Consider the following 11,735-nt stretch of genomic DNA (forward strand, 5'->3'; position numbering starts at 1 on the left):
CATGAATATATATGATATATATATGTGACCCTGGAACAAGCAAATATCCCAGAAAAACCAGCAGCACTCAGTGTCCTCTAACGAGGATAGAAGTTAGGCCGGACTAGGACAAGTCCGTTACCTTTTAACGACTCTGGTAAAGGTAAAGCTAACTTTAATAATTAAAACAATATTTAATTCAAAAGGTAAGCAGTTAAACTTTAATTTAACACCATTAAATCACCTGAAAACATTATGCGATAATTTTTATCAATATTTTAAGTGAATTTTCATTGGAACGTTAGCTAAAAACAGTCCGGATTGGGAAATAACTCCGTTAACTCAACTGGATCCATCCATTACTTTTAGCTAGCATTAGGCTAGCTGTGTGCGCGGGTAGAATGTAGCTAACTAGCTGTAGGAAGGAACAAGTTTGACCTTGTACTGTTACTTTACTTTACTTCTACTTCACTTTCGAGGAGGTTATTGTACTTTTTACTGCAATGAAGTTATTTTAAAGTCTAGTTCTGTTTTTTTTCCTACCTTTTCTGAGCTGCGGTACAGTTTTTTGATTTGGCTACCAGTTCAGCTACTATGTAGCTAGCTTTGAGAGCTCTCTCAAGACACCTTATGGTTTTTCTCAGAAAAGTTACCTGTTTCTCAGTTTGTGTACGCAGGCGAACAAAATAGTCTGTGTTCTTGTTGACGGGTGTTTCGTTTGGAGATGACGTTTAAGCTTGCTTGGGACCATGGCACTGTTGGATAGCTTTTCCCCTCACACAAAGATACCTTTCGCTGTATTGCCTCAAGCTCACCGTTTCTTCTTTCTTTTGACCACCACTCACACGAGGCTTTTCATCTGGGTTAGAATGTTGTCCAGGGCCCAGTTCAGAGTCTGCATTTTTCCTTTTCAAATATTTCTCCATCGCTGTTCGTCTTGTCACCGCAACCTCTCCCACGCATCATTTAATTCTTAAGTCTTATATGAACACGGTCATTATTGCACTACCTACTGCCAACCACTGGCATGGCAGAGTATTTATTACTTAGCCAGCCACTACATTGCAAGCTCAGACGCTCAACAATGCACAATTATTTGCAGCAACTAAATAATATTTTTTGGGCCGATTACGTGAAATTGGACATTTTCCCACGGCACACCTGACGATCTCTCACGGCACACTGGTGTGCCGCCTTCCTCCGCCACGAAGACAGGAGGTGAGCTGTGCACAGTGGTTTAAAATCACTGGTCTTGTTACTAGTTACTTTTTAGATTATCAATAAAAAAAGACTAAAATCAAGTAACATAAATTGTAGTGATGTCCACATTTATGATCCAGTAATATAACGGATACTATTCGGAAATGGGCCATTCTGTATTATGAGTACTTTTACTTTTCAATGCAGGAATTGTTTTATTTGTGAGTGTTTTAATACTGTAGTGTTGCTACATTTCTCCTCGTCCTAAAGGTAACGTTTCGTAACAAAAAAACAACTAACAAATGAGTGAATACTACTGCATTATCAGTACTCTTGACTTCCTGTTAAATATATATTTAAGTCTGAAATATGGGCCTCTAGTACAACAGTCTACACAGTAATGATATAATGATCTGTCTAAAAAGGATACGCTACAAATGTAAGTGCAAGATTAGGCTACAATATCCTGGAGGTGTGTTCCAGTAAATCATTGGAAATAAGAAATATAGACCAACAGTAAAAGTCTGTGCAGTCTCCGTAAACCCACTAACCACCCTGGAGATGCTGAAGTCCCTGCAGTGTTGAATTCATGTTTTGATGATGACATTTTTATTGACATCTTGGCAAATTGGAGATGCAGTCGCTTCTTTGTTTCCAAGGTAACACGATTTAAAATTCGGTTTTCCCTTTTGTCTTTATAGTAATTGCGGTGTTGCTGTGTTGTCTTTAAAGTGACATGTGTGTTGTGATGTCTTCATGTGCTGTGTGATCATTCTCAATGGATTGATTGATGCATTTATGCACACTAGTAATTGTTGCCCTCAGCAGTTAGGCCTGATAGAGAGGCAACTATACGTAACACTGCAATATACTGCGTTTCTAAGGGACGCAATATTCGTATAGCAGCAAAACTATCATCCATTAAAGGTCAAAAGCATTACCAGTGAAAATCACATATAGCGGTAATGCTAAAGGAGAAGGAAAATATCATAAATCACGTTAAGGTCAATGCACTGTGTGCAGTGCTACACAATATATCCGACGAGAGAAATAATACTGTTTTTATATGAGAGTGAGACATCTTTTATTAGGTTCTATACACTCCCAAAGATGTACAAATAGAATCTCAAAGGACAACAGTGACCTCTGCTTGGGGGGTGTTATATATGTTAGTCAAAATCACGCATCCAGATAACCTTAGTGGCTCTACTTTACTATTGCTGTCTCTTTTACACATGCTGCCCAGAGACATTGGGATGATTAAGATGCAATCCCATGTGCAACATCATGAAGCTGTAGATGCACTTTAGTGGAACTGATGTATATTTAACAATGTTATGGCGGTCTAAAAATCAAACCATCAACATTTGTTCCATCTATTGTTTATCCCATTCAATATTAATGTTATCTATTACAGTGATTGATATCATTTGCTCTGCTCTACAAGTGACGTTATTAAATTATAACACCGCATCTCAAGACCTTCCATCTTAATTAAAAAACATTTCACTTCTTTATGATAATCCATCTTAAAAAAATAAAGTCTGAGTTAGGGGGGCGTGCAAAAACATGATGTAGTTCTTTGTATTTGACTAAGTGAGCACACTTATGCAAACTTACTCAGTCGGCTACAGCTGACTTCCCGACTCTATTAACATATCATAGTTATTAATGTATGATTGACCTATTTAAGTAATGGTTTACATTTATCATTCTCTATGCTTTGTGGTTACATATTTATATCTTGCACATGCTTCCTCTGCACCCTCTGTCCTCTCCTTTTTCATCATCTCTCCCCTGTTCTTTCTCTCTGTCTCTCCCTCTCTCTCCCCCCCCTGCGACATAGTCTCTGTCTCTCTCTTTGCTGAGGTGGCTGTACCTGCTGTGACTTTGACAAAGTAGTCTCCACGCATGTAATGGTGTATTTCTCTCTCTCTCTCTCTGTGTGTGTGAATGCATTGCAAGGGTGCACAGCAGTGTTTGTGTGCGTACACTGATTTGCACTATAGCTTCATTTTTAGCTTGCAAATTTGTCTGACTTGATTTGTTTAAATGTGCACATTGAACACACGCAGCGAGCCTCTGTGTGTGTGTGTGTGTGTGTGTGTGTGAGCATACTGCAGCATACTAGCACCTACGTCCACTGCTTATGTCATACTATATACTCATCTGTTCTGTCCTCCATTACTCCTCACTTTTTTCCTTCCTCACTCCCTTGATCACCTTGTATCTCCCCGTGTGCTCCTCTTCTTTCACGCTCCATCCTCTCTCCCCCTTCACTCCTCCCCCCCTGCTGCTTGTCTCCTCCCTCTCTGTCCCCTCCCTCATGTTACCCCCCCCCCCCCCCCCCCCTCTCTCTCTCATTGATAGTGAAGTATTTGTGACTAGAATGCTGAGGAGCTAATCATTATTCCACGAGCAGAGCGCAGTGCTCGGGCAGAATGTAAATTCTCCCCCCTCCCTCTGTCTTCCTCTCCCTCCCCTCTTTTGCATGCTTTCCAAGCAATAGTTAATACGGGAGCCCCATTTGTGTTCTACAAGGAGAAAAGTAAAGACACTGGTAAACACTGGGCTCCTAACACCTGCAGCGAAGTGTAATGGTTGAGCAAGGTTTACATTTGTGCTGCGGATGGTATTTGGAGTGTATGTGTGCGTGATACGTAGTTGTTATGTAAAAGTGCTCCACATCAATTTGTCAAGAGCAAAGTGGTGTGGGATGGAGATGAGAGAGAGACAGCTGTTAAATGCATATTTAGAGAAAGGAGGGAGACTAAAACAACAGAGCAGTCAGGCCTAAATCTCCAGTAACGTTCAAGTTGTATGTCCTGAATTGTTTTTGCATGTTGGATTATTAATTTATAGTTCAAACATGAAAAGACTGAGGTATAATACACAGGCAGTCAATCTCACAGAGCAGTTTCAGTGTTACCTAGTCGTGCTGAAAACCAAGAGAGGGGTAAATTAGACAACATACACACACACACACACACACACACACACACACACACACTGGGACTGCGGGGCGTGTGTCAGTGTGTGTGATGGAATGGTAGAGACAGCGCATGGAGACTCCTCCTGACTTCCTAAAAACTACAACTGTGGGTCACAGCCAGGGGTAAGCTGTGTAGGCAACCCGCACAACCCTAACACACACATGCACACGCACACAAAACACACACACACACACACACACACACACACGCACACACACACACACACGCACACGCACACAAAACACGTGCACAGAGCCAAATAAAGAATTTTGAATTTGCAAGTCGGACGGATGCAGAAACAGTCATATCCAAATGTCCACACAAACACACACACTGAAAAAAAAAGAAGAAGCCTAAGGGAACCTCTGGCGTGACATGGCTGCAGTCAAATAGGCCCAAGCATGAGTGAGTAATAGGTGTTCCAGCACTGTCCGCCCACTAGACAAAGACATCTTGAAATGCGGATTATTTTATGAGATGCAAAGTGAATAGGTGAAAACATGATGAAGCATTGGGTGAGGAGGGGGTGGTGGCTGTTTGAGACCAAAGCAGAAGAGACAGCTCAGCATTGTCACATACTATATTTGCTTCCCTGTTTGATTAGGGGACAGCTTAGTGGACGAACCAGAGTTGATGCATCCAAAGGCTCAAATCAGAGGGTATTAGTCAATATGGGAGACACAAATAGGCCCTTTCTTTACATCACGTCACTGTGGTTTTTTTGGTTGTACTGGAGCAATGTGGATTAATTAGTAATGGACACATAACAGATTTAGTCGCACATTTAAGATCTAACAGCAATCTTCCAACTGAACATCTCTTCTAAAATCTTAACTTAGAAATATCACAGTAGGCCAACACAGTGTTGTCACTAGCAATTAGAGAGCCACCTAATGCAGAGAGTGACAAAATCAATGATTCAACACACTGCGGTGAGTTTAATGGCCTTGGAGAACATGAATTGCTAAAGGAGCATCGAGGCTGCAAGGTTATGAAAAAGATCTATATTGAAAAGGCTATTTGGACCGACCAGGGTACCAGAGAGGGACAAAGGCTTCATAAGACCAACGTCCCGGTCTCGTTAGGAGGGATCGAGACAGCGTGCCGTGATAGAAGCGGCATATGGGAGTTCGGCAGTGACATCATATAGTGTGAGTGGCTTCTCTGGAGACTGCTGTCTGCTTGCAGTGGGCTCACACTGTTGTAGAGTTGTGCCTTATATGAGTGAACATTATAAATAGTGAGGAGGATGTCAGCTCCATTCAAGGGAGTCCCACAATCCACATGAAGTGTCAGGGGGCTCTGGTGAGAGGAGAAAGGATTTTCAGCATTGTGTGAGTGTACAGTATTTGTGTTTGCCCAGTGGTAGAAGAAGTATTCAAATAATTTATTTCATTTAAGCGAAAGTAGGAGTACAACTATACAACGTGTACTGACTATGTCCTCACTGTGCAGTAAGAGCCTTTCCAGAGTATAGTGCATTACTATTATAAAAGCATTTATGTGTTAACAATTAAAGAGGAGATCATTATTAATACTTTATATACTGTATAGTATATAAACTGTACAGCTGTATGGTAATCATCGCTGGTTCTTTGTCATCTCACGACTGTCGGCTGTCCAATACAGACAAGAAAGGCCAAAAACCAACCAAATAGGAAACAATATCTTTCTTAATCTACAAAGTAACTATTATTGTCAAATTAATGTTGTAGAATAAAGACGATATTTTCCCTCTGAAATACAGTATTAAGTGGCAAAAAATGGAACTACTCATGTTGGTAAAGTACTCGGGGAAGCACGCGGAATACTTAATAATTGTACAGTACTTGTGTAAATATACAGAGTTGCTTTGCACCACTGTGTACGACTGCATACATGTTTGATCTAACCTCTAACTCTGATAGAATTTATGCGTGCGTGTGTGTGTGTGTTTACCTCGACTTTCCCCGCTTGTGTTTGTGCATATAAGTGACATTATGTCAATATGTGCCCCAGTATGTGAGGCCAATTGTGTGTTTACATCTGATCCGGCTGTGTGTGTGTGTGTGTAGATATGCGTGTGTGTCAGTGCGTGATGTGTGTCATAGGGTATGAGGCCAGTGGCGTGGTGGTGTGATAGTGTTTGTCACCTCGAGCATGTAGCCATGTCAAACTCTGTCAGGGTAGTTTACCCTGGCTAGGGATGTAACACATCCCCATGATTACGCTCTCTGTTGGTGTGTGTGTGTGTGTGTGTTTCCTTCATGGCCAGTTTTTTTGCCTTTCCCCTTATTTCAAATGCTTATCGCTGAGACTGACAGAGAGAAGAGAGAGAATGGGGGGGGGGGTTGATATTCATCTTTGAGAAAAAATACCTAGGAGAGAGATAGAGTAGAGGAGTGGGTGCTGGGAAGGAGGAGGGAGGGAGGTGAGAGAGTGGGAGGGTGCAGAGAGAGAGAGAGAGAGAGAGAGAGCGCTGATTAGATTGGAGAAAGCCAAGGGGGTACGGGCATACTATTGAGCAAGGGGGAGAGACAGAGAGGAGAGAGGCAGGAGGGAGGGTGACTAAGTGAATGCAGTTTGCCGTCGCGTGTCGTGGAATCACAGTGAAGTCCACGGGCAGGCGGGCGGATTGGACCTGAATCAACAAATGGATACAGGAAAACTGGATGTACACTGCATATGAGGAGACAATCGGGGAGGAAGAAGAGTCTGCCTTCACATCCTTTGATCTTTGCATCAGATACTGCTGTGAGGAACCCTCGGGGAGGGAAGGGGAAAATAGCGGACAACTCATTTCTCTCCAACACCCTCGGAAGCCGCGGAGCTGTGAGCCAGAATAGAGTCGACTTTGGGACTCGCTGGGATTGAATATATGCTCAGTAAGTATTTGTATAGGCTGCAAATATCTGTGTGTGTGTGTGTGGATGCCTCTAGCTTGTGCACTGCCTCTGATGCTTCTTTTTTTTGGGAAGAAAGAAAATAAGAGAGGAAGAAAGGAATGCAAAGGCAGTTGTGCTGCAATGTCTCTTCTATTGTGATCTGCCGTTTGCATCACTGAACAGCTTTTTTTTTTTTCTTCTCTCTCCTTCTGATTTAAACAACTACCCCAGACTTGACTCTGTGTGTTTGTGCCTTTCCCTCCACAGCGCTGGTGTGAGCTGATATTAGCAGCCCCATTGGTATTCAGCGGAGGGAGCTCCAGGATCACGCTGCGCCTTTTCCCCAGGATGGGATCACAGAGCGGGGATTGTGCTCGCCTGTTGAGAGCCCGCTGAAATGAGTGAGTGTCCGTCCTCCTCTTCCCTTTTTTTCCCTCCTCCCTCTTTCCATTCTCCATCACCTCTCATTTTCTCGTTTCTTGTACCTCTCCGTCTGTTTCCTCGTCTTCAGCGTGCAGTTCTGTTCAGAGCATTTTCACCACTGATGGGTCTTCCCTTCGATTCCTTGTGTTTCTCACCCACTCACGCAGTCCAGCCCACTTCCCCACCACTCCCCCCACCTGTGTCCCCCCCGTCCCACCGCCTGTCCTCTGAAAATCCATCAAACCTGGCTGTCCAGTTTGATGCATTTGGAAGAAATCTGAATAGCTCACTTCTATTTGTTGCTTCTCCCCCCCATTCCCTCTCCGCTGGCCTCTCTCCTCCCGTCTTCAGCTGTGTCTCCCCTCCCCTCCCCCCTCCTCGCCTCAAACCCTCTCTCGGTCTCTTCAAGCTCCTCTCCACATTCTGTTTGAATTCAGACACACCGAAGACGTTTGAGTCTCTTTCCTGACACAGGCAATGAATGGAGATGCTGTGTGTGTATGTGTGAGTGAAAGGATTGCTATTTCTGCGTCTGTGTCAATCATTTCCACAGCGTTTTCATGTGTGCGCATCTGAGCCACAATGCAGAGAGGGCAGAGGTGTGTGTTTAGCCTCAGTGTGTGGGATCCGCAGAACAAACGCTTATGAAGTGGATCAATGTGATTAATTGCTGCAAGCATGACAGCTGAGACATTTACATGCACACACACGCACACACACACACACACACACACACACACAGACACGCTGTCTCTCGCTTGACACGCACCTTCCTCTTTGCACTCTTTGCTGATCTACCTTCTGCACACCAATTGACACCCACCTACGTCTTTTCACACGTGTGACACACACACACACGCATACAGACACTGAGCCCTGACGAACCAGTGAGCGAACACACACACACACACACACACACACACACACACACACACACACACAAACACACATATGGTCTCATACTAAATGGTTCTTGGGGGATGTAGGTGTCACAGGAGGGTCACATCTATCCACACAGCATTATTGATTGGAGCCGATACACCTCTATTTTTTCTTTTTCAATGGACCATCATCTCACTAGACTCTGGATGAAGGAAGGGTTCACTAAACCTGTTTCATGATTTTATTTAGTTTCTGTTAAAAGAGTCCATTTAGTCAATACATGGCTGTACGTTTAAAGCAATGTGTTTTAAATTAAGAAGGTATTCAGCTGTGAGCTTTCTGATTCGATTTTAAAACCTACTTTTATACATTCAACAGATGCAAACTGTTGCATAGTAACAGAAGGGAGACTACCTGTTAGGATTTGTCACCCTGCTGCTATTTTCAGATTTAGGCAATCTTTATTTAACAAAAGGCGGTACAATTATGAGGAAATGATAAAAGAAGAAATTCAACCGTCAGTCTAAGCTCAGGCCAATGTTAGTTGTGCCATCTGTCGTCTCTGCGTGCATACCTGTCTGCTTGGAACATTGTTAGTCTGAAGGAATGGAGAGGAATTAAAAGCTTAGAATGTTTTGGCACAATAAAGAGGAACACAAATGTGACAACGTGAATCATGGAGATGAACAATCTATATTTGCATCCATTAAATGCAAGTGAGCACAATCAAATTCCAACGTTATGACAGAGGTCTCAAATGCTGCCTGAAAATCTTCTGTGTTATTTCCAAATCTAAAATCTGTTTGTGTAACAACATGGAAATGAGTTCAGACATTTGCAAGTTATCTTAATGAGGACATTTCTTTCATCTTTGCAATTTTATTCTTCTGTTTATTTATATGTAGAATAAAACTTCTCGAACGATTCAGTGCTGCTCGATGACGAATATAAGAGATTCCAATATTTGCATTTGCCATAAAAGAAATAGTGTGAAAAGTAAAACTCAAAAGCACAAATCCAACAATGTTTACATGATGCCGGTTTTGTGTATTATACCGAAACATCAGCTGACTACACCTGCCTCCCTATTAGTTTAAGATACATAATGATGCCTGTCAGTTCAGGTTGAACAAATTCTAACTGACATGTAATTAACTTGAACGCAACACATGTACCCTTCTCATAAAATACACCGTAGAATGAACTCTCTTTCATTCATTCGCGGCGTCTCAGCCGCCTCACTTCAGTGACAAGCTAGCGTAGCTAGAAGGCAGTTAACAAAGTTTGCAAACACCCACAAGCATTTATCTATCAATGGTGTTGAATCCGAAATGCTTCCTCCAATTACCTCTGCGATGGTGTCATGATTAAACATTCAGCACAGCTCTCGTGTCGCTCATTTCCTTTTTTTACTCCAGCGATGAGAGCAAAGGCAGTTCAGGGCAGGGCATGCAGTGGATCAGAGGAACAGTTTGTTTTAGGACCGGATTACAAGGCACATCCCATTGCACTTCTGCATACGTCCTAGCAGATCAAATATTTTATGTTTTCCCAAGTTCATATGCTAGTTTGTATTTCGAATTAAAATTCCAGGCTGTCTTCACCCCTCAAGTGTGACTTCTTGTACCCGACCGATGCTTTGAGCCTGGTCTGCCGTCCTCCAGCAGCCTCAGGCACATTTACCAGTCAGAGGTCCTTCCCCGGCCCTCAGTGGGCTCCATCACATCCATCTTGGATACTGTGGAGTGTGATGGACAGCCAAACTGGAATTATAGAAAAAGACAGGAGAAAATGATATAATGAAAGCAGGCGAGCTGTAGATATAGGATGGGATATGGGGCGTAGAGGAGAGACGTGACAGATGGGAGTGTTTGAAGATGGGGCTTGTTTGGGAGAGAGTGAAAGGATCAAATCATAGAGTGAGTGGAGAGGAGGAAGGAGCAAACAAGCAGCAAAGTCGGAGGAAGAGTGACAAGGACGGAATAGACAGCAGGACGACAGGCAGGGTGGAGTGTGACGAGGAGGAGAATGACGTACGTGATAAGGCAGAGTGACATAAATGTCACCATACTAACCTTTCATGCACTCTCACGCTCTCTCACCCCTCTACTTTGCCTCTCCTCTTTCCTCTCCTTCCAGATCGAAAGCCCTGCAGAGATGGACAACAAATGGGCATCATGGAAGCCAACATACACCCTCCAGCGACTAGCTTTCCACACCTAACCGCCTCCACCATCTCCAGCCATCAGCTCGAACCTTCCCAGCGAGGACTGAACCTGCAGGGTTGAGGCTGGTCAAGCTAGACTGAGATACCAGAAGCCGTCTACAGGAAGCGGAGAAAGGCGGAGGGCGGCAGGCCTCGGAGGAGTTGACCTACAACAAACTAATCAACCTGTTGAGCATACGATTGAGCTTCTTAGGCTTCATCTGAAATGAAATAGGCTGCAGTGATGCTTGAGCAAAGGTATGAAGCTTTCAGACATGTCTGGATTTACCGCCCGGATATCCTATCAAGATTACGACATTTTCGTTCACACCTCAGAGCTGGGCCACTTTTACAGATTGGCTTGTGGGCAAAAGCGAGTAATTGAAAATCCCCCCTCGAGAGGGTCTCTATTCTGATTTGTTGTGGGGGAGGAGGGATTTCTTTCTCTTTTTTTTAAAGGAACAATCTAAAAAGAAACCCTCCCTTTCATCCCACACTTTCCGATTTTTTTATTTTTCACCATCTTTCTCACACATTGCGGAGAAATACATTATGAAGCAGCACCATTCTTCTTCATCCTTCCTCGGTGACGGCGAGCGAGAAGGGACAGACTGTCCAGAATAGATAACGAGTAAGGAGACTGGCACTGAGGAGAGGAGACGGTGGAAAAGAGGCAGAAAATAGAAGGAAACCGGTAGAAGGAGACAGAAGAAGAGGTGGCAAGAAAAGACAAATAGAGAATTAACTAGGATTGTTCCAAATCCCGTTGGAGACTCAAAGCCTCTTTCTAATTCGCCTGTGCCTTGGTGAGGGCTAGTTAGCGCGATGGGCAGGGTCAGGATTTACACCAGGGGGGGCACTTGAGCAGGAGAGTCGGGTTATGTCCCCCCCTGCACCTTCCTGGTCTGTATCTTGGTGTTTGGCAGGAAGACAGACTGAAATATGGCCCGGTGAACAGACAGCTATACTGACAGACAAGCTCTGAGGCTGGTAAGACAGACAGACAGGAAGATAGACAGCCAGGAAGAAGGGTACACAGCCTATTCCAAGTGTCAGGCAAGGAGCCAGACAAGACACCCAGTGCCAGCACAGTAGACAGCTTGCATTCATTGTCATTCTATGCAGTGTGTGAGGGAGAGACAGAGTGAAGTAAAGAAAGAAAGAAGGGGAACATCCCTGTGTTTGTAG

The sequence above is a fragment of the Pholis gunnellus genome (genome assembly GCF_910591455.1).
Source record: "Pholis gunnellus genome assembly, chromosome: 8".
NCBI lineage: Eukaryota > Metazoa > Chordata > Actinopteri > Perciformes > Pholidae > Pholis > Pholis gunnellus.